This window comes from Crinia signifera, chromosome 2 (genome assembly GCF_055691185.1).
Source record: "Crinia signifera chromosome 2, ASM5569118v1, whole genome shotgun sequence".
NCBI lineage: Eukaryota > Metazoa > Chordata > Amphibia > Anura > Myobatrachidae > Crinia > Crinia signifera.
In genome coordinates this window covers 265180268-265201102 of record NC_139218.1, presented here as the reverse complement: position 1 = coordinate 265201102, position 20835 = coordinate 265180268, and the positions used below count along the sequence as shown (strand labels likewise).

At 44.4% G+C, this 20835-nt stretch overlaps 1 protein-coding gene across 11 annotated transcripts in view; it reads right to left on the bottom strand.

The window, feature by feature from the left end:
• INPP4A (inositol polyphosphate-4-phosphatase type I A) overlaps positions 1-20835 on the bottom strand; it is a 94578-nt gene that overhangs the window by 71401 nt on the left and 2342 nt on the right. Inside the window, exon 1 of one of the 11 annotated variants that reach the window (XM_083168532.1) lies at positions 14531-14551. The exons of the other annotated variants lie outside the window; for them this stretch is intronic. The gene's annotated coding sequence lies outside the window, so the exon portion shown is untranslated. Of the gene's footprint in view, positions 1-14530; positions 14552-20835 lie in introns of those variants that run through there. 11 annotated transcript variants of the gene reach the window in all.

The window sequence follows — 20835 nt, the reverse complement described above, 5'->3', positions numbered from 1 at the left end:
GTATGAGGTTGTCCTATTTGGAGCAGTTAAGTGGACCTTTGTAAAGAAACCGGGTACTTGTTTAGTTTCACGGCGACAGCGGCCGTGATTCGGAGTCCCCTTGTGCGGCTCGCTTCGCTAACCCACACTGCGGGCTCGGTGGCTCGCTGCGCTCACCACGCTATCTAAAATCGACTATGCCAACGTGGATAGTAGGGGGTATGAACTATCTACGTTGGCAGAGAGTTAGATTCGATTTTAGATAGTTTGGTGAGCGCCGTACCCGGAAGTTCGCGGCGGCCATGCTGAAACTAAACAAGTGCCAGAAACCGTTATGGGAGTCACCACATCAGTCACATTGTGAGTACGGTACGCAGCCAGCGACAGTGAACCTGTCTACATGTGATGAATTCCTAAAGAGACCTTTATATTCACGTTGCAGTACATTGCAAGTTTGGACTGCTCGCTTGGTTTCTAGTGTAATCCTAACCTTTATGCATATTTAAAGCTTTTCGAGCCTTACATTAGATTTTGTACTTTTTCATGAACTTCATGACATATGAGTTACATCATTCAACAGCGATTCCATTTCAGCACATTCATTTTGTCTTTCCAGGTTCATGATTGTCTAGTGTGGACTTTTCGGTGGTCCTCCATCATTATTGGGGTCGCACAGATTCAGTATTGCATCTTGGGACTTTCATATTTGTCTGGTGGGATTAGTGACCACCGGACATAGGGAGTAATGCTGTGCCTGTTTTTAATACATTTACTATGCACGCATCCATTCTCTTTTCACCATGTGCTATGTAGTCTCCACGTTAATGTGGTGTCTACGTTACTGTACCTGTACATTGTATTCTGTAGTGCCATATACATCCACAGCACTGTACTGTAATTTTCATTAGTGAAGAAATCGCCATCCAGCTATGAAGCAGTGTAAATACCTGCACTTGCAAGCTTTGGACACAGTACGCCTTTGTGCGCCATAATGAGACATTTCTCATGGCGGGACAAGGACGACAGGATTGCAATCCAACAGCAAGGATGAGCGTGGCTACGTATGTACCTCATTCATTCACAGACACACATGCTAAGCCCAAATATGCATAGAACAAAGCATGAAGATGGAAATAGCAATATATAAACAAACCCAAAGAGGCAGAACATTGATGCCAAAAAGAAGGAAACTCTGCAAAACAAGGAACTGAGCCTTTATAAGGAAGAAGTATAATATACTGTGACTGAGAAAACAACTTTTCCTTTTTGGTTTATTGAAAAGAGGCCTGAATTTACAGGAAAGTCAGTAAGCAGAGATTCAGTACATTTTGTTACCGCGAATATTTAAACCATTCGCACATATTCACCTGCTCAGACGCTGTGTGCCACCAGGGTGCTCTAATGCACATGGGTCTGAGATGAAGGCCACACAAAACGGTATCTGGGTGGCAACATATGGGCGACATGGCTGCAAGGTTGGCACAAGCAATCCACCAACATGGCAATGGTCGACATGTTTCTTTTATGATCGTTTTAATTTTTCTGACTTTATCATACTTTCTGATTTATGTGGACTTCGAATGGGAACGGAAAAGTGTGCCAAGCTCAGCACCTAGCCTGAAGCACGACAGGTGAAGCGAGCCGTGCAGTAAATTAATTGGAAGTCCATGTCGAAACTAACAAAAAATATATGTGAAACAAACGTTTTTCCAGGTTTTGATCTTCATGAGGCAACCTTTCCTTATATTGACCTTTTTCCAGGTGTCAATCTTCTGCGTATTGACCTGCTATACCACACCGACAAAAAGCAATTGCACTCTCACAACGGGAAAACTCATTGCTTGATACATTATTTACATACATTATTGCAGGTTAGACCCCCAATTGGTGATTGCTGGGCAACATAGTACTAATTTTACTACATTTTATTTATAAGGCGCCACAAGTGGTTCGCAGTGCCGGACATAGGTCACATAATTAGAACAATACAGGGTACACAGGACTAAACATAACAGTAACTGGGGAACAAAAGCAGCACAATTCTCATTACACAATGCAGCTGAGATGTAGGGAAGCAGAGGAGCAGGGAATCCGGACTATTTGTAGACAACAAGTAGATAGACAGCCATTAGGTCGACAACTCAATAGGTCGACAACTCAATAGGTCGACACTGCCATTAATTCGACAGTCAATAGATCGACACTGCCATTAATTCGACAGTCAAAAGGTCGACACTGCCATTAATTCGACAGTCAAAAGGTCGACACTGCCATTAATTCGACAGTCAAAAGGTCGACACTGCCATTAATTCGACAGTCAAAAGGTCGACACTGCCATTAATTCGACAGTCAAAAGGTCGACACTGCCATTAATTCGACAGTCAAAAGGTCGACACTGCCATTAGGTCGACAGTCAAAAGGTCCACAGTCAAAAGGTCCACAGTCAAAAGGTCGACATGGTTTTTTTCACTGTTTTTTGAGCCGACATGTGCCAACAGGCGGTATTTCATGCCCTACTATCCACTAGGGCGTGGTGGGAGAATAAAATAGTGTGCCGAGCGCAGCGAGGCACCGTGCTCGAAGCATCGCGAGCGAAGCGAGCGATGCGAGGGGCTGCGGTTCACTTCAAACTGTGTCCATGTCGACTGTGTCGACATTTCGGGCAAAAAAACAGTGAAAAAACCATGTCAACCTTTTGACTGTCGACCTAGACACTGTCGACCTAATGACATGTCGACCTAATGGTATGTCGACCTATTGAGTTGTCGAACTAAGGGTGTCGACCTAATGGCTGTCTATCTACTTGTTGTCTACAAATGGTCCCGCATCCGAGGAGCAGACCAGGGCAGGTTGTTATAGGAAGAGATGAGGGTATAGACAGTCGCTGAGTTTGACAGAGCTGTAATACCTGCTCTTTCCAGTCATAAAATACTAATAATCATAATAATCTTTTTAAAATTGGGTGCTTAAATGAGAAAGGGTAGCAAACGTGCTCACTTCTGATCCTTTAGTCTGCACATATTGATGCCATCATTGTCAGGTATATGACTACACCTGGATGATCTCAATTTCTGAATGTCAAAGTGGATCTGTGTGCCACACAGATAGCTTCTACGATGTTAAAGGTACTAAACAATTAACAGCTACAAGGAATATGATAGGAGTGTAGAACAGCTGCATCCACTGTGGATATGTGGAGGGGGCACTTTTAGAACATTAGGATAACATTAATGACCAGCCCATCAAAATTATGGAACAACATAACAATAACGACAGTGCCGGCAGCTGTGTACGCCCACATAAAGCAACACTTGCTTTGCTCAGTCGGGGCACCATTTAGTGGTAGCCGGGGCACAAAGCCTTTGAATTCCCCCCATAGAGGTGAGGATCAGCATTCGTCTTTTACTATATCGAATAAGCTTTTAACGTCTCTTTGCCAATCCCAGTGCAAGAGCGCACAAAAAGGGACTGAACTCTAATCCTTTACTCCTTATAGATTACACATTATCCTGTAAATCTGAAAACTTATGTTACAATACTGCAGCAACAGAACATTAAAGTCCATTAAGAATTGTACAAAAAGGGCGGGCTTTTTCATGTGCGCAAGTCGACCTCATGCGCTACATTTCTAGATGCATTTACACAGTCTAGCAAATCAGAAATCACCCCTGTGAATGTGCGTATCTGGTCGACGGATCTACAATGTCTAGCTCGACCATGTTATGGTTGACCACAAGTAGTCGAACAAGTCTAGTTAGACACCTAAAGATTGTCAACCGCGTCCAGATCAACAGTAACGGAAGTTAGACACAAGTGTTAGGTTGCCAGGAGCATGGTCGATAGACACAAAGTCGACATGAGTTTTTCACTTTTATATGGTGCAGGTCGACTTGGCTTTACTATCCAAGCGGATATAGATTTAGATTATAATAGTGTGCAGAGCCTAGCGAGGCACCGTAGTTAATCTGACACTGCATTTATACAGAGTCCACGACGAACTATGTCGACATAACCAACAAAAGTCGACCATGTAACATTCCGTCGATCTAACTTTTGTTACTGTAGATCTACAAACAGTGGACTATGTTTAGGCGTCTCACTAGATGGGTTCCACAATGGGTGGTCAACCATAACATGGTTGATCTAGACAGCGTTGATCCGCTATATCAGGGGTGGGGAACCTTTTTTGTGCCAAGGGCCGTTTGTATGGGGAAAAAATCCTTCAGGGGCCATATGTAAAAAGATTTTTTACAAATTGTCCTGCTGCAGCCGTCCCACGCTCTGGCGGCTGCTGCTGAATAGGACTGACAGTCTCCAGCTGCTGTTGATTAGGAGGAATCTTGCGAGAACTACCGACCTCTCTCAAGAATTGCCCTGTACTTGACTCCCGGCAATGCCGCCGGGTGGGTGGGCGGGCCACTCAGACTGGCTACGGGGACCGCATACGGCCCCCGGCCCTGAGGTTCCCCACCCCTGCGCTATACCATAACCGTGAATGTGTACGCTCTATTCCAACTGCTGTAATCATATGATGCAAGGTTTAGGACCTCAAGTAGGTACTGCTATGTTGGACTGCAAATCCATATACTACGCTGTAGTGTTCCCGCTAGGCTGTTTTAGCGGGGCGCTGCGCCCTGCCCGATTTTTAAAGGGCAAAATGCGCCCTGCCCCTCTAGCAGTGCCCCGCTAAAACAGCCTGCTGCCTGTCCTGCCGGAGTGCACCGGTGAAGCCCAGCGCCGCCATAGATTGCGGTGCACGGCACTTTCCCGGCAGCTCGGGGACGTAGTCACGGCCGGGCAAGCCCTTCAGTGACGCGGCGGCCCGGGCATGCCTCCTTCGGTGACGCGCCGCCCGGGCACGCCCTCATTCGTGACGCACCGGCCCGGGCACGCCCCCATTCATGACGCTCCGGCCCGGGCACGCCCCATTTGTGACGCGGCGGCCCGGGCACGCCCCCATATGTGCCGTCGCCGTCCCTGGTCCGCCCCTCCAGCGCCCTGACCCGTTTGGTTCCTAGAAGGAACACTACGCTGTATAAATGGTTGCACATTGGCACTTGTAAAGGCCCTGTACACTAACTCAATGTGGGCCGATTCACCCATTTCCAACGTAACAGGCCGATAAATTGGCCCAAATCAGTTCAGTGTGATATCCCCTCAGGTCCGATGTGCGGTTCTGTGTGAATCGAACCTGAGTCGGAGGTCGGACAGGCATGCAGGTCCGACCTCCCTCCTGGTGGGGGGCTGGGCAGGGAAAAGGGATCGCATGTGATCCATCACAATTAAAGGACCGTATGTGTTGGATCACCAGCAACCCTGCCGCCTGGGAAGGTCCCAGGTGATTGGTTGGGCATACACTACTGCAAGAAATCACAGTATTGTATGCCCAGATTAAGTGAGATTTAAGACTATTGTACTCCACATTATCCTGAAGAAGCGGTGATTCCGACCCCGAAACGTAGATTTTGGCATTGTTTGGAGATATATATATATATATATATATATATATAACAATAACCACGACAGGACCACTGCTATACTATCAACGTTTTGAACCTTTATTGGTTCTTCATCAGGATATATAAACAAACAAATCATAAATGATCACATTTATACATACCACCAAGTGTACTGTCAGGCCCAGGGCGCATCAGCCATGCCCCCCGCCGCACCATCACGTGGACGGAGACCGCGCACACCAAGCGCGTCATCAAGTCACGTACAAAGGCGGCGTGAGTGGTCCGGCGGAGCGTCCTGGTTACCATGGGGATTGAGCACAGCAACCAGTGACGCCCAATTACAAGGGTGGCCGTCACCATAGCAACCATCTCGAGAACCCCAGCAAATACAGTGTAAATACAACAAAATAACACCACAAGAATCAAAAATCGGTCTGCCGGGGGGTACCTGCAGATTCTTATGGATCTTAGGTATCTTAGCTCTTATGGTTGAGAACCCAACAGTGCCCTTTATCTACACTCTACCTAAGATCCATAAGAATCTGCAGGTACCCCCGGGCAGACCGATTATTGCAGCCCGTGGGGCTGAAAACCGGTGCACACTTCAATCGCTGGCAATATGGTCGCTCGGCGACCATATTACCAGCGATATATGCTGAAATCGCCCCTGTGTGCACACAGCTTTACACCTTTTAGAAACAGGAAAACTTCCATGAGAATGTTTATTTTTTTGTTAAAGCTGAGTAAAGGCCCAGCTCAGGTGTTTGGCCTCAAAGGGCAGTATTCAATGTCAAAGTTCTCCGTGCATGGAGAGCATTTTATTTCGCTCTCCATGCACTCTCCGTGTTCCGGAGGGCTCTCTGCCACTCCTGCTCCCTCTATTCAATGTGGCTGATGCTCTCCGCCACTCGCGGAGAGTCTTAACCCCTGCAGGGAGCAGGGAGCTTTCAGGGAGCCGGAAGCAGCCAGAGAGATTAAAGTCTCCCTGGCTGCTCCAGAGGACTGTGGAGGGGAGGGGGGCTCTCCAGGACCCAGGCTGCACCCCCCTATAGCCAGCGGGGGACCCAGTATTCACTGCACCCGTTCGTGCATAGTTACATTCGGGTGCAGTGAATATATGAATATGTAATGAGCGGCTCGAGCGCTCCGGCCCCCTGCTGGCTGCACTGTGTAAAAAAAAAAAAAAAAATTTTTTTTTAATTAAATATATATTCATGTGCTATAAGCACATGAATAAAAATAACATGCCCCTTCACAGAAAAAAAAAACTGATTTTTTGACACCAAAATTTAAGAAAAAAACCTTTTAGTTTAAAAGTTCCCATTCCAGCTCTCCATCAAAAGATGGAGAATTGCTACACGGAGAGACACGGAGAACATCACTAAGAAAGACGGAGAACATTTCACATTGAATAGGGTTGCTCGCTTTTGGAGAGCAAAATGCTCCGTCCAAGGCGAACAAAGCACAAGTTCTCCACAAAACACGGAGAACTTTTCTCATTGAATACTGCCCAAAGAGGGCTAATCAGCACTTGCAACTGTGCAAGGCCCATGTAGAGCTGCTGGACTGATCAGTGTGTGCAGACTGCCCGGGGAGGCAGAAAAATATATTGTATAGGGGAACTTGATGCCTATCTATCTATATTAAAATGAGTAATATTCCCTGCAGGGAAGAGTAGGAAGAAATTAATTTTCAGTAAGCATTTCAATTTTCTGCTAAGAGCTACAAACCTGCTGGGAATTTAGTATTTGAAATTCAGAAATTATTTGACTTGTCACTTGAGATTCGGAAAATGAGGGCAAATCATTTAAAAATCACATTTATACATGGTGTTGAGCGGAGTTGTGAATTACAGCAATACATCCACAGTACCTATGCCAGAGGATTAAGCAGGTAATCAAGATGCTCAGGAAAGATACATCTATTTAACCTCATTTCATACTGAAGAAGCAACTCATAAAAACGTCTGTATTGCCAAGTGATGAACACAGTCTCAAATGTACTTTGTAGTCTGATGATCACCTAACTACATGCTAAGCGAAGGGGCAGAGCCTAATTATAAAATCCAGTCAATTAGCCCCTTTCCACGGCTCCCACGATTGCCGGTGAGTTACCTACAATCATGCGAGGGCTACTCCAAATATCGTGAGCCTCCTGCAGGCAAGTATGGCGGGTCATGCAGATGCAAGGTGATACGGAGTTCAAAACACAAACACATGTAAAAGCCTTGGAAAGAGATAAAGTGGAGGAAGCAACAGTAACAGGAAACTAGCACCTGTCATTGTTCAAATAGTTATGGTATAGTGGGTCAATAATGTCTAGGTCAACAACTAATGGTCGACAGTGACTAGGTTGACACCTATAAAAGGTCAACATGGACCACGTATAACTGTACCGTGTCCCCTTGCATGGCTCGCTGCACTCGCCTAGCTAAGCACACACTGCTATAATCTAACTCTTTGCCCACTTGGATGGTAAAGTAGAAACCAAGTCAGTCTTAAAAAAAAAAAAAAAAAATACATGAAAAAAACTTATGTCGACATTTCCAGAACTTTTGATTGTGTCGACCTAGTGTCAATGTTGACCATATAAAAGCTCAATAAACTCTCAAATCCATATAGTAATTACAGCTGACTTCTAGAATAACACTATATTCATGCTCATGGAGATTTTGAAATGCAAATGGTCAGAATAGTATCTTTATCCGAGGGTAGGGGGGGGGGGGGGGTATCTATAGGCAAATGACTCAAGCAGGGATGCCGAACATCCCTGAGCCTGTCGCCTGCTCAGCGGCAGGGGAGCTCCAGTGTAGGAGAGGTGAGGGGGAGCAATGGGAGGGGAACACCAGGGCTAAACTGCTATACACTTTCAGCCGTAAAGCTGTATCTTTCCATACAAATGTAAAACATAAAACGTTCATACACACCTGGTCCTACACATACACACATGCTTTAACATATTAACATACATTGGGGGAGATTCTCTAAACAAGAAATGTGGTAAAAACCCCGTTATCGGGGTTTTTACCGCATTTTGGGATGCTGTAAGCATCCCCCGCCGGGTTAACGCGGCGGGTGGCATCGCCAGAAAAATCTGGCGATGCCCCATAGAAGCCAATGGGCTTCTACCGCAACCCTCCGCCGCCCCGCGCCGACCCCCTGCCGCCCCGCATCGCCCCCTCACCTGTGTCCGGGCAGCACAGAGCTGTGCTGCCAGACCTGTGACCTCCTCCCAGCACTGATCCTCTTCCGGGTGCAGGGAGGAGGAAAGCCCGGCGCAGCAGCAGCAACGCCGGGTATGTGAGGGAGGGGGGAGCCGCCGGGACCTGCTGGGACCCGGCGACGCTGACCGCAAAGGACAGCTCTTAACTCAAGAGCTGTCCTTTGCTATAATTATCGCATATGTTAGAACATATTATTATAAATGCGATGGGCGGCGAAGGGGGGCGGAGATTCTTCGAGAATCTCCCCCATACTCTATTATAAGTGTTCACCGGTTTACATGTACATACACTTGGCAGAACACATACACCCACATATATACATACATACATAAAAAGCATGTATACACACACACACAACCAACCACACACACACACACACCAGCCATGTGCTCGAACCACCGATTCACCACTTCCCGTTTCTCACCTAATTTCTCCTACTTTCAGCAGAAAACAAAATCAAGAGTTTAAGACAGGTATTTATCAACGCTTGAAGAGTGATAACGTTATGAGAGATAAAATAACAAACAATCGGCTCCTGCCTTGAATTTGACAGACTGTGGGGTGATAAATCTTGTTGTGAATGGTAAAACTCGTTGCTCCAACCAATCAGATCCCAACTGTCATTTTTAAAGCACGGCAGTTCGGGGCTGATTGGCTGGAGCATGGTTTATCACACGCAACAAGTTTTATCAAGCGAGATTTATCACTTGTTGATAAATGAGCCAATGTGCTTGTAAAACGACAGGAGCAGATTGGTTTGTATTTAATCTCTCACAATTTTATTTCTAGCCAAGTTTTAATTAGCACCCCTAATCCACTAGGCTCAGTGTAATGAATGTCACACCAAACTGTATCATGGCAGATTTGGGATTTTGAGTTTGACATGCCTGCTCTAGACATTGCAGTATGAATGTTCCACAATGGTTATAGCAGGGAGTGTCAAAGGAGTCAGCAAATAACACAGCAAGTTTAGCAAGTTTGAGAAAAAAAAGAAAAAAAGATTGAGAACTGTGCACATTGGTGAATATAGCTAAGTAACCAGAATATTTTAAAGGATAATTTGACATAATAGAACAGCTATGAGCTCACGCACAATTATAAGCATGTGCAAGCCAGCCGTGTGCCCCTATATTTGGTTTCATACACTCAGGGCCTGACTCAGAGTTGATCACAAAAGCAAAATCTTTTTCAAATTGGCAAAACCATGCTGCACTGCAGGTGGGACAGATGTAACATGCGCAGAGAGTTACATTTGGGTGGGGTTTGTTCAAACTGAAATTTAAATTGCAGTGTAAAAATAAAAGCAGTCAGTAGTTACTCTGCACAGAAAGAAAAAGACAAATTGAACGCTCTCTGCAGATATTACATTTGCCTCACCTGCACTGCAAAGCTTTTGCATTTGCGATGAACTCTAAATCATGCCTTCAATTTATTTCACACTATTTATCCCAATAGAATCCACACAAAATACACTTCATCTAGGAGAGTGCCCAGATTAATGAACCAATCTTTAAAACACACTCCATACCAATCATATGCTCATACACATGCAAGGCTGTACCTGACCAATAATACAAGGTTTGACCATTAGGTTTGCAAATTAATTGTGATAAAAGTGCTCCTTACCTCAGTGATGAATATTACTGTGGTCACTTTTAAATTACTTCCATTGGGAAGCTGTGCACTGATGCCCTTCAAAACTATGTTGGATTTGGTTTTGTGAAATGGCTTTCAGAGCTGCAGGGGTATTAATCCCGATGTCATTAAAAATACAAATGTTTTATTCAATTCTGCTCCTGTGGCCATTTTAACGTCAGTGACACTTTCTCTTCCCTCAGAAAAACGTTTCACCCACTTGCAGTTTCTTTGTACAATTTTTCAGAAAAACTTGCACTTTCTGTTTTCGCTTCTACTCTTGTCGAATGAAACAAGACATTTTATGTTCATTCGTTCTTATTCAAGCAATGGCATACCAAAATACCAAAACACGGACCGACAATAAGAGACGCCATTCACAAAAATACTGGACAACAACACAGCTGTGAAACGCTGATATGCCACCATCATCAAACCATACTGAGGTGTTTGTCTAGCGCTGCCAAGGCAAGTACACGGTGGTGAGTTGAACTTGTCAGACCTTGTAAGAGGTCATCTATATATTATTCTGCAGTATGTACACTACACTATGCATCCAATCACATATCAGCTTGTGCCCTGTACATTTTATACCTGTCCAGTTATGTGCTACAGATACACCCACTTTTTGTGCCATTATAGCAGCAGTTATTACACATTAAACATAATCTTAAAGTCATGCCCCCCCCCAGAACGGGCCTTATAACATGGGACCATGGTTTTCGGATGCTAGAATAGCACAATTGTACAAAACACTATGCATGGGACATATTGAGGCCCAAAACCAGTTCTAAACAGTAAAGTTCTGAAACAGTGGAGATCAGACCAACATGGACATCCTACTTCAGATGATGGACGATACGGGATCATTGAGGACTAGCAATATTGGTGCCCACACACAGTGCGATTATCACATACGATTTGATCTTTTTAGGTCAAATCGAACAGTGTTTGCTTGGCCTTGCAATGCGGTGTGCACTCCCGCATAGTCAATAACGCAAGGCAAAATAGTATGTGCATGCAGGTATTGTTGTACTACATCGCATGCTATTGTACTAATTACTATATCAGTGTAGTTCAAATCACAGACTGTAAAGTTGGCTGTGCGTGCCTGAACAAAGCAACACTTGAATTGTTTCATGTGGCTCCATCTAGGGGCTGCCAGAAAGAAACACACTTAATTTCCCCCTTAGAGATGAGGAGCTATACAATGTCCTATACATGAAAAAGTGCCCCCCCCCCCCTCTCTTCTTTTTGTATAAATGTACCAAGTTAAAAAAAAAAAAAAAAAAATCGGACTCGGAAAACGAATGTCATTGGTAAGACATTGTCTCCATTATTTTATTCAGGGCATTAATATATATTGCATTAACCTGCCATCTTCCACACATTTACAAATTAAAACCGGCTTTCAGAACACGGGTTGGTATGAGTCTAGGGTGTTGTCGGAGGATGAGCCCATCTGGGTATAAATGTTCTGCTTTATATTCAAGGCTACCCCCTTAGAGGACACCCCCCCCCCCCCGCCCCCCGCCCGTCTGCCTTGAACAAAAGCAGACGTCTCCAGTTCGCAAAGGAGCACAAGGATTGGACAGTAGATGACTGGAAAAAGAGTCATGTGGTCCGATGAATCCACGAAAGCATGGACCCCAACTGCATTGCCACAACACTTCATGGTGGTGGAGGCAATATTATGGTTTGGGGGATGTTTTCCTGGCATTGTATGGGGCCTTTGATTGCTGTGGAACAATGTCTAAATGGCCAAGGGTATTTGAGTGTTATCGCAATGTACCCTGCCGGGGATGGATACTTCCAGCAGGACAATCGCCCTGTCATAAAGCTGGCATTGTCCGCAGATGGTTCTAGGAGCATGACAGAGACTTCACCTTGCCCAGTTGACCTGCACAATCACCAGATCTCAATCCAATTGAGAATCTGTGGGATGAGATCGAACAGGGCATGAGGCAGCTGGATCCAGAACCATCGAATCTTAAGGAATTGGAAAGTGCAGTTCCTCGGATATGGTCTCAAATTCCTCATACCGCCTACCAACATCTCATAGAGTCCATGCCAATAGGAATCCATGCAGTATTAAGGGCAAAAGGTGGTCCAACATTGTATTGAAGGGGTGGTCATAATAATTTGGCCGCTCAGTGTATATTTATATATATCATCAGGCAGAAGATGCAGCACTCCCGGACTTATCCAGTAAATACACTAAGCAAGTGTTGCTTTTTCAAAGTCGATGGATTCGCACACACATCCAATTAGTGTCAGCGGTGGGGCGGTCTGCTAAGGTCACACATACAGTGTGCAATATATAGGTATATAGTTCGGTTTTAACTCCAAACAGAGGGCACACGCCAAATATAATATATATATTTTCTATCTCAGAAGTGAACTTCTGAGCAATATATTATAAAAAAATAAAGTTTTGTATTCCCAATATTGTTAATGATGTGCGTTCATGTGCATCGATAATGACCTCCCCATGCCATCAGTGCATGCAGCACAATCCCACTATATCATCAGTCACTGCATGTACAGTCACAGGACTGATGATGTCACTAAACGAGTCTGACCAGCAGCACCGGTGTTCCTAGTCGGCTAATGTGGTTGGGGCTTTAAAGCAGGCATGTCCAACCTGCAGCCCTCCAGATGTGCTAAAACTACACATCCCAGCATGCATTGCCATCATTCTAGCATTCCCTAATAGACAAATTGTGGCAAGGCATGCTGGGATGTGTAGTTTTAGCACATCTGGAGGGCCACAGGTTGGACATGCCTGCTTTAAAGGATACTTGGGATTTTTCAACACAACAAACTGCACAAAAAAAGGCAAATCTCTTTGTTGGCATTTTATTTTTTGGGAAATAGGTGGATTGTGTTGAAATAGATTTTATTGAATCTATTTAAAAGGTTAAATACACAGAAGGTTTTTTTTGGTCAGTTCTTGGTATTGTATAGACTGAGGAGTTGAATTTTGGTACCTACCAGGGTAGCTCCAGCAGACATTTTCTGGGGAGGCTTTTTGCTACTCCCATGAGACACTCTCCCTAAATAATATTAAAGAGTTTGGTATCTCTTTAGAAGTGCCTTGGGCTATCTCCATTTCTACTATGAGATGGTGAATGCTGTCTGCAATGCTGAAAGACACACACACACACACACACACACACACACACACACACACACACACACACTGTAGAGGGGAGAAGAATGATGAGGAGAAAGAGAAATAAGGTGCAGGGGCTCTATGTAGCGTAATGTGTATAAGGGGCTTTACCAGGCATAATGTGTATATGGACCTCTACTGTGCTATGTGCATAAGGGGTAATACTGTTCAGTGTAATAGAACAAAAGGATACTACTGTGTGCTGTAATGTGAATTGGTACTATTATGTGGCCATGCCCTCTCCCCATAAAGCCACTGCCCTATATTTTTGTTGAGTGTCTTCAGTAAGCACTGTGCCAATTTTAAATATGTAGAGGAACCAAAATGTCTTGTTATGGCTCGGTTACCAGCTTACAAAGAGCAACAGTTTACACCAAGTGTATAATGAGGCACCCTTCATTAATATTGGAATTGAAAATTATTTTGGAACATAAAAAAAAAACATCCTTGTTTAGTATTAGTTAATAGTAGTTAAAATATTGCAACGTGGTCATTGCGAACACAACGGTATCCTCAAGTCTCCTGTGGCAGGTGAGCGAGCCTATGATTTGATGAGCTACGTATACTACTTTCTTGATGTGGCTGTCAGGTCTCGTGTAAGAAAATGCTTTGCATTCTCCCAGCTTTCTCTATACCTTATGAGTGCCAGAAAGGCAGCTGATCTCTGCATTATTTAGGAGGCTGGTGCTGTCTAAAGCGGCATTTTCCAATAGCTTACCTAAAACGCTAACTAAGCAAGGCATTATGTTCCATGTGTAAAGCGTTGGTATCAACTTAACCGTCAGGGGCAGATTTAGGTGTCAGGATGCCCCTTGGCACAACAGTAATGCATGTTTCCTACTGCTTAAATTGTATTATTTGGTTTTAAGCCTTTATTTGATGAAATTATTATTAATAATAATAATAAATTCATAAGCAATGACATGAGGTTTATTTTTAATTAGGTTTACTGTACAGATGTACTAAGTAGGGCAGCTTTCAGATGGACAGCAATAAAACAAGCATCCAAGCAACGCAGTACATAAGCATAGGAAAATGCCTAGGGCACTGATGGCTAACCTTTTCAGCTTGGTGTGTCGAAAATCGTAAAAAAGTGTAGCCTTCCTCAAGTCGCGTGTCTCTTCAAGAAAAATAAATAGTTTGGTGATATTAAACATATGCCACACACCGTGATGCTCCATTATACATATGCCATATACCATAATGCCCATTATACATAAGCCCCACACTGCCGTGTCCCCATCACACCAGTCCCACACTGCTGTGTCCCCATCACACCAGTCCCACACTGCCCCCCCCATCACAACAGCCACACACTGCCCCCCCCCCATCACAACAGCCTCACACTGTGGCACTATTGGCGCCATCACACAGAACGCAGAGGGATGCAGTTAAAATCCCGGCGGTCGGGATCCCGGCGTTCAGAATCCCAACGCCAGAATCCCTACACTTTCCCTGGAGGGAGAATAAATTAGCGTGCCGAGCGTAGTGAGGCACCGGGCCCGCTGCGTGGCGAGCGCAGCGAGCCCGCAAGGGGGGGCGATCCACGTCCCCCCCTTGTCGGGATTTCGTCGGCCAGGATTTTGAACGCCGGTATCCCGACCGCCGGGATTTCATACTGAATCCAACGCAGATGCCCTGTGGCTGAAACCAGCCACCAAACCGCAATCTGTAACAGCTGTAAACCCCCCCAGCTGGTATTTGTAATTGCCGCCCCTGCAAAGTAAATTAGTAGCAGTGTACCTGTCTCTATCTCTCTTGCTCTGCTGGGGGCAACACTACTAATATAGGGCCAGCGGGGAGCAGGCATTGACCGTGCTCCGGCTCCTACAGTGTCTGCAGGAGGAGATGAAGGAGGTCTACCCCTAGTCCACCCACAACACCCTGCAGTAGAGGAGTCATTGGTGGTGGGAGCAGGCTGACAGACAGCAAAGTAGTACCCTCAGCCACAGATTATCATTGTAAACTTTGTGCAGAGACCCCAAAATAATGCAATATGTATATTACTCAAAATAAATCAGGTGACAGAATTTTACCCTGACTTATTTCAGGTCTAAACCATATAACAATTATTGAGAGGTATTTAATATACATAATAATTAAAAACATTTCAATAACAAGAAAGACCATAACAATACAAATATATATACCATGGATAGACATATCCAGTTGGGTCCCAGCAAAAAAGTTTGTGCATCCCACCCTCTTTTGGTAGCTTGACCTAACATGATCAGCACCTTACACTTTGAGGTCTAGATTTATTTCTCTCTATACCTGCTGCCATGATGCCAAGCTATCAGGCCTGGAACCCACATTGTATAAGCTTAAACACATTGCAGCACCATGTACATTAAATACCTCTCTTGTTCTATGGTGTAGATCTGAAATTAATCAGGGTACATTTCTGTCAACTGAACTTTTTTAAGGAATATATTTATGACCTCCTAGTGTTCCTTCTAGGAACTTCGGCAGACAGGGCGCCACTTCAAAGGGGGCAGCGTGAAGGGGGTGGACCAGGCCCGCCGATGTCACTATTTTGGGCGGTCCCGGGGCGCCGCCATCACAGAAGGGGGCGGGCCCGGCCACCCCAAATGCTTTGCACTGCCAGGGAAGCACCGGGCATCGCTATCTACAGCGGCGACGGGCTTCCCCGGTTTTAGTGGGGAGCTGCCAGAGAGGCAGGGTGCATTTTGCAGGAACAGCCTAGCAGGCACACTACCTCCTTTTTGTGGTCTCCGCAAGTCTACATATTATTGGTTGTTTAAAGATTTGTAGGCGGTTTGATGTTCTCTCCAGTATACAGTACTAGTCAAAAGTTTCAACGGTTTTTGTTTATTATCTTCTATATTGTAGATTAATACTAAAGACATCAAAACTATGAAAGAACACATATGGAATTATATTGTAAATCAAGGTTTAAACAAATCCAAATATTTTTTCTATTTTATATTCCTCAAAGACCTAAAACCAATTGAGATGGTTTGGGATGAGTTGGACTGCAGAGTGAAGGAAAAGCAGCCAACAAGTGCTCAGCACCTCCGGGAACTCCTTCAAGACTCTTGGAAAACTGTTCCAGGAGACTACTTCATGAAGCTAATGAGAGAATGCCAAGAGTGTTAAAAGCGGTCATCAAATCAAAAGGAGGTTACTTTGAGGAATCTTATAAAAAAAATTTTTGGATTTGTTTAAAACTTTTTGGTTACAACATAATTCCATACGTGTTCTTTCATAATATTTCAGTACTAATCTGTACAATGTAGAAACTTATTTAAATAAACAAAAATGAATTGAATGAGAAGGTGTGTCCAAACTGTAAAATGGTACTATGGGCCTGATTCTGGTTGGTTTAAAAAAGCAAACTCCTTCTTTAACGGACAAAACCATGTGCACTGCAGGTGAGACAGGTGTAACGTGCAGGGAGATTTACATTTGGGTGTTATCAAAACTCGATGGGTGTTATCAAAATGGTTTCCGGGAAGGCCGCAAGCAACTGAAATGAGATTGACTGATGCATTTCGTCTTGTACAAAAGGACTTATCCAGAGCTCACTTCTACTACATTATCAGCATATTATAATAATACGATCAAGGCCAGATAACTATACCGTCTGATCTTCTTTTACACACAGGAACAGCTCATTTTATTTTCACACTGCTGTATTGCTGCTATAAGTTTCCTTTATTTGTCATCCAAGTACTATAATCAATAAATTAATTACCTATTAACAGCAAACGTTTTTCCTATTCATAGTTTCCCTTGCCATCAGTATATACTGCCCATTCTGGAAGAGCATAATATCACCTCCCAGTCAGCACAATGTAAATTCTACAACTATCAAATTAGCAGGATGTCATGTATGAATAGAGGTCTTTTACATACAGTAGATCTTTTTGGGAATAGCTGCCACTGCAATAAAGAATCACAAAGCCATTGGAAGTGAATTTACAGAATAAGGTAAGCTTATACGGGTACCCGAAAGCAGGGCAGGCGACAGGGGGGTCAAGGGGGACAAGTGTGATGGGCCCCAGAGATATGAAGGGCCCCAGAGCTTCAATGCCTGGTCACGGCCACTGCCTGTACGGCCATCTACTTTGCACCATCTGTTTTTGGCTGAGTATGACTGACTCACTGTGTGCCACTGCCGTCTACTGTGTGTGTGCGCCCTGCCACTTGGCGCTCAGAGCCATCTACTCTGTTTGCGCACGGCCTGGTGCCGCAGGCGCACAGCCTTACCCACCGCTGGTGCTGTAGCCTCAGTCTCTGGCTCCTGTACTTTTACTGCGCGGGTCATCTGTTCCGCACTCTGCGAATGACCTGCCCTGCCTGCTCTTAGTGCTCAGCATTCTTTTGTGAAAGTGACAGGCGAGCAGCAGCGGGAGCCAGCAGGAAGCAGCAGCAGGAGCCAAGCCAGCAGGACTGAGAACGAGAGAAGTCCACACCTGAAAGCAGGATCTGGAGCAGCGAAAGGTTAAGGCTCATGAGAAGAGCAATGTGTGGATTTGGGATTGGGTGGGAGGCCCCAGAAATATCATTGTACAGGGCCCCAAGATTTCTGTTGCCGGGCCTGCCCGCAAGCACCAACTGAGCAAGAATAGGACAATATAAAACGCTAAACACCAAACAGGCAAGAAACAGTGGGGCAGATGTATTAATCTACCACTAACGTTTTAAAAATAACATGCATAACGTGGAGAAGCAGGCACCCGTAGCGGCCGAATGTATTAATCACCCCCAATGCCAATAGGAGAGCCATTATACCCAGCGTTAACGGCTCCCTATCGGCATCCCCAGCATCCCTGCGCATGCGCGAACCTACTTTCCCACGGTCGGATGGAAATGCATGAGATCTCCAGTGCACGGAACCAGCAGCAGGGCCAGCGTTGACCCCGCAGTGGGGATAGGACAACGTTAGCCCCCTGTCCCTAGAACACGTCAGGTGCATTGTTCATACATTAGGAAAAACGTAATCCCCCCAGTCAACCAGCGTTAAGTGCAAAAATGCTCTTAATGCAGGTTAGTACATCTGCCCCAGTGTGCTGACTACTGATGGGACACAGCATCATGGCCATCATGTGACTTTTTAGTTTAGCAACTGCAGGTGAGGACCGATCAGATCTCTATAGGTCATTCCTTATTATCACTGAAAACAACTTGGAAAGGCAACATGGGGACGAATAGAGCATACACATGGTGAGATATGCACTATTTTCTACTCGATTTTGCTTATAGAAGCAAAATTGAATAGAAAATGGAATGTTTTTTTCTACATTCGATCCCAATGCGTGCTCCCATATAGTAGAACATCGAATAGAAAAATAGTCTTGACAGCCAGGACTATATAGTTGAATTCTAATAGTAGATAGTGCAAATCTAATGTGTTCACTGCAGTATTCGATTCGAAGTCCATCTCCTGCCTGAAGCCAGCGTTGATCTAATAGCAAATCGAATGGAGAGTCGAATAGAAAATAGTGGAAATCGAAAAGGAATAGAAAAAACTTCAGAGCAGGTCAAATAGTAAATATCTAATAGAAATTGAATCAAAAACAGAATCGAACCGTAAGTACGCACCATAAGGAGGTTGTGCATGCCAATTATACAGGTTAAAAAATGAAATTGCTTAATAATAGGGTTGTGTTAAAGTGAAATACAGTATACTAAACATAAATAGCATAGATTTATGGTACTAATTTGTCCTCATGCGTCTAACTTGCAGGATAAAGCACGTCTGCAGGTGTAAACGCTGTAGTCTTATGAGTATCATCATCATCATCATTTCCATAGAGTCAGCAGTAGAAGTAAAGAAATCAACAACAAATCCCACACGCTTTTAAAAGTAAGGCAGAAGTTAAAAGGGGGAGGTTGACAGTCAAAAGGATGACATGAGTTTTTCAGGGCATTTTTAGCTGATATGTGCCGACAGGTGGTATTTCATGCCCTACCATCCACTACGGCATGGTGGAAGAGCAGCAAGGCACCTTGCCCGAAGCATGACAAGCGCAGTGAGACATGCGAGGTACACATGTTGACTATGTCGACATTCCAGACAAAATGAAAAAAAAATTATATATATATATATATATATATATATATATTTTTTAAACTCATGTTGACTTCTTGACTGTGAACCTTCCCATTGTGGACCTAATAGACCTAATATAGGCTATATAGACCTAGTCTAGACTTATTGTGTTTTCCGCTTTCCAAGTAATTCGAGAGTAATTTGTCTGTTAGTTATTTATAAAGCTTAAAATATGTTTGAGCTACTAAAAATGACACATATATATATATATATATATATATATATATATATAAAAAATATATACACACACACACACACACACACACATACATACAAGCAGAGGTGGTACAGTATCAAAGCTCTCACTAGACATAGATTCTATGGACTATAGGACAATTATACCATAGATCCATATTTGGGGTATGGTGTGTCAAGTACACAGACTTCTACCAACAAGTGGTATCAGAATATATTACAACATACCACAAATTCTCTACGCTTTGTGCTACACAGAAAGTAAATTATCTAAACTAAATATCTAAAACCTAAACTTCCTGGAAATCCTGCTGACTACAATGTATGTGTCAACCACACAGTAGACAGTCACATAACCTCTGGGCAACAACAGAAAGCTAAACTCACTGCCATATGATGTATAGGTTACTGGCAGGGCCGGCTCCAGGCATGTTCCTTAGGAGCGGCTGCTCGGGGCGCCACCCTTAAAGGGTGCACCATTTTTCTCCACAACATACCTGGAGCTAGCCAGGTCTGCAAGGGGCACATTAAAAAACCTGCCCGGCCTCCCACTACAGACCCCCGCCACCAGATGATCCTATCCCGCCCCTCCCAGACACTATCCAGAGGGGACATTTCTTTCTGGTATAATTCTCTGATAACCCCTGCAGAGTTCACCAAATCTCCGGCCCATAAAAAATGGGAATCTGATTTAGGCATTCAGCTATCTGGCCCTCAATGGCGGAAGATATTCCTATCTTCTTATACAATGTCTCGCTGCCTTAATCACACGGAGATGCATATCAAACTGATAAATCGCCTCTACTTAACCCCGGATCGCCTACACACTTTCTGGCCATCGTGCTCTAATATGTGTTGGCGACAATGCGGAAATATAGGCTCCATCTACCACATTTTCTGGTCCTGCCATAAACTCAAGACATACTGGAGTGAAGTTTTTGGACTCATTTCGGTAGTATTACAACTAACTCTCGTCCCTGACCCACTCCTAGCTCTATTCCAAGTATATCCGCAGGAACTTCCGAGCGAGAAAACCTATGTCCTCGGACACATCCTCATAGCAGCTAGAGCAAACCTAGCACAACACTGG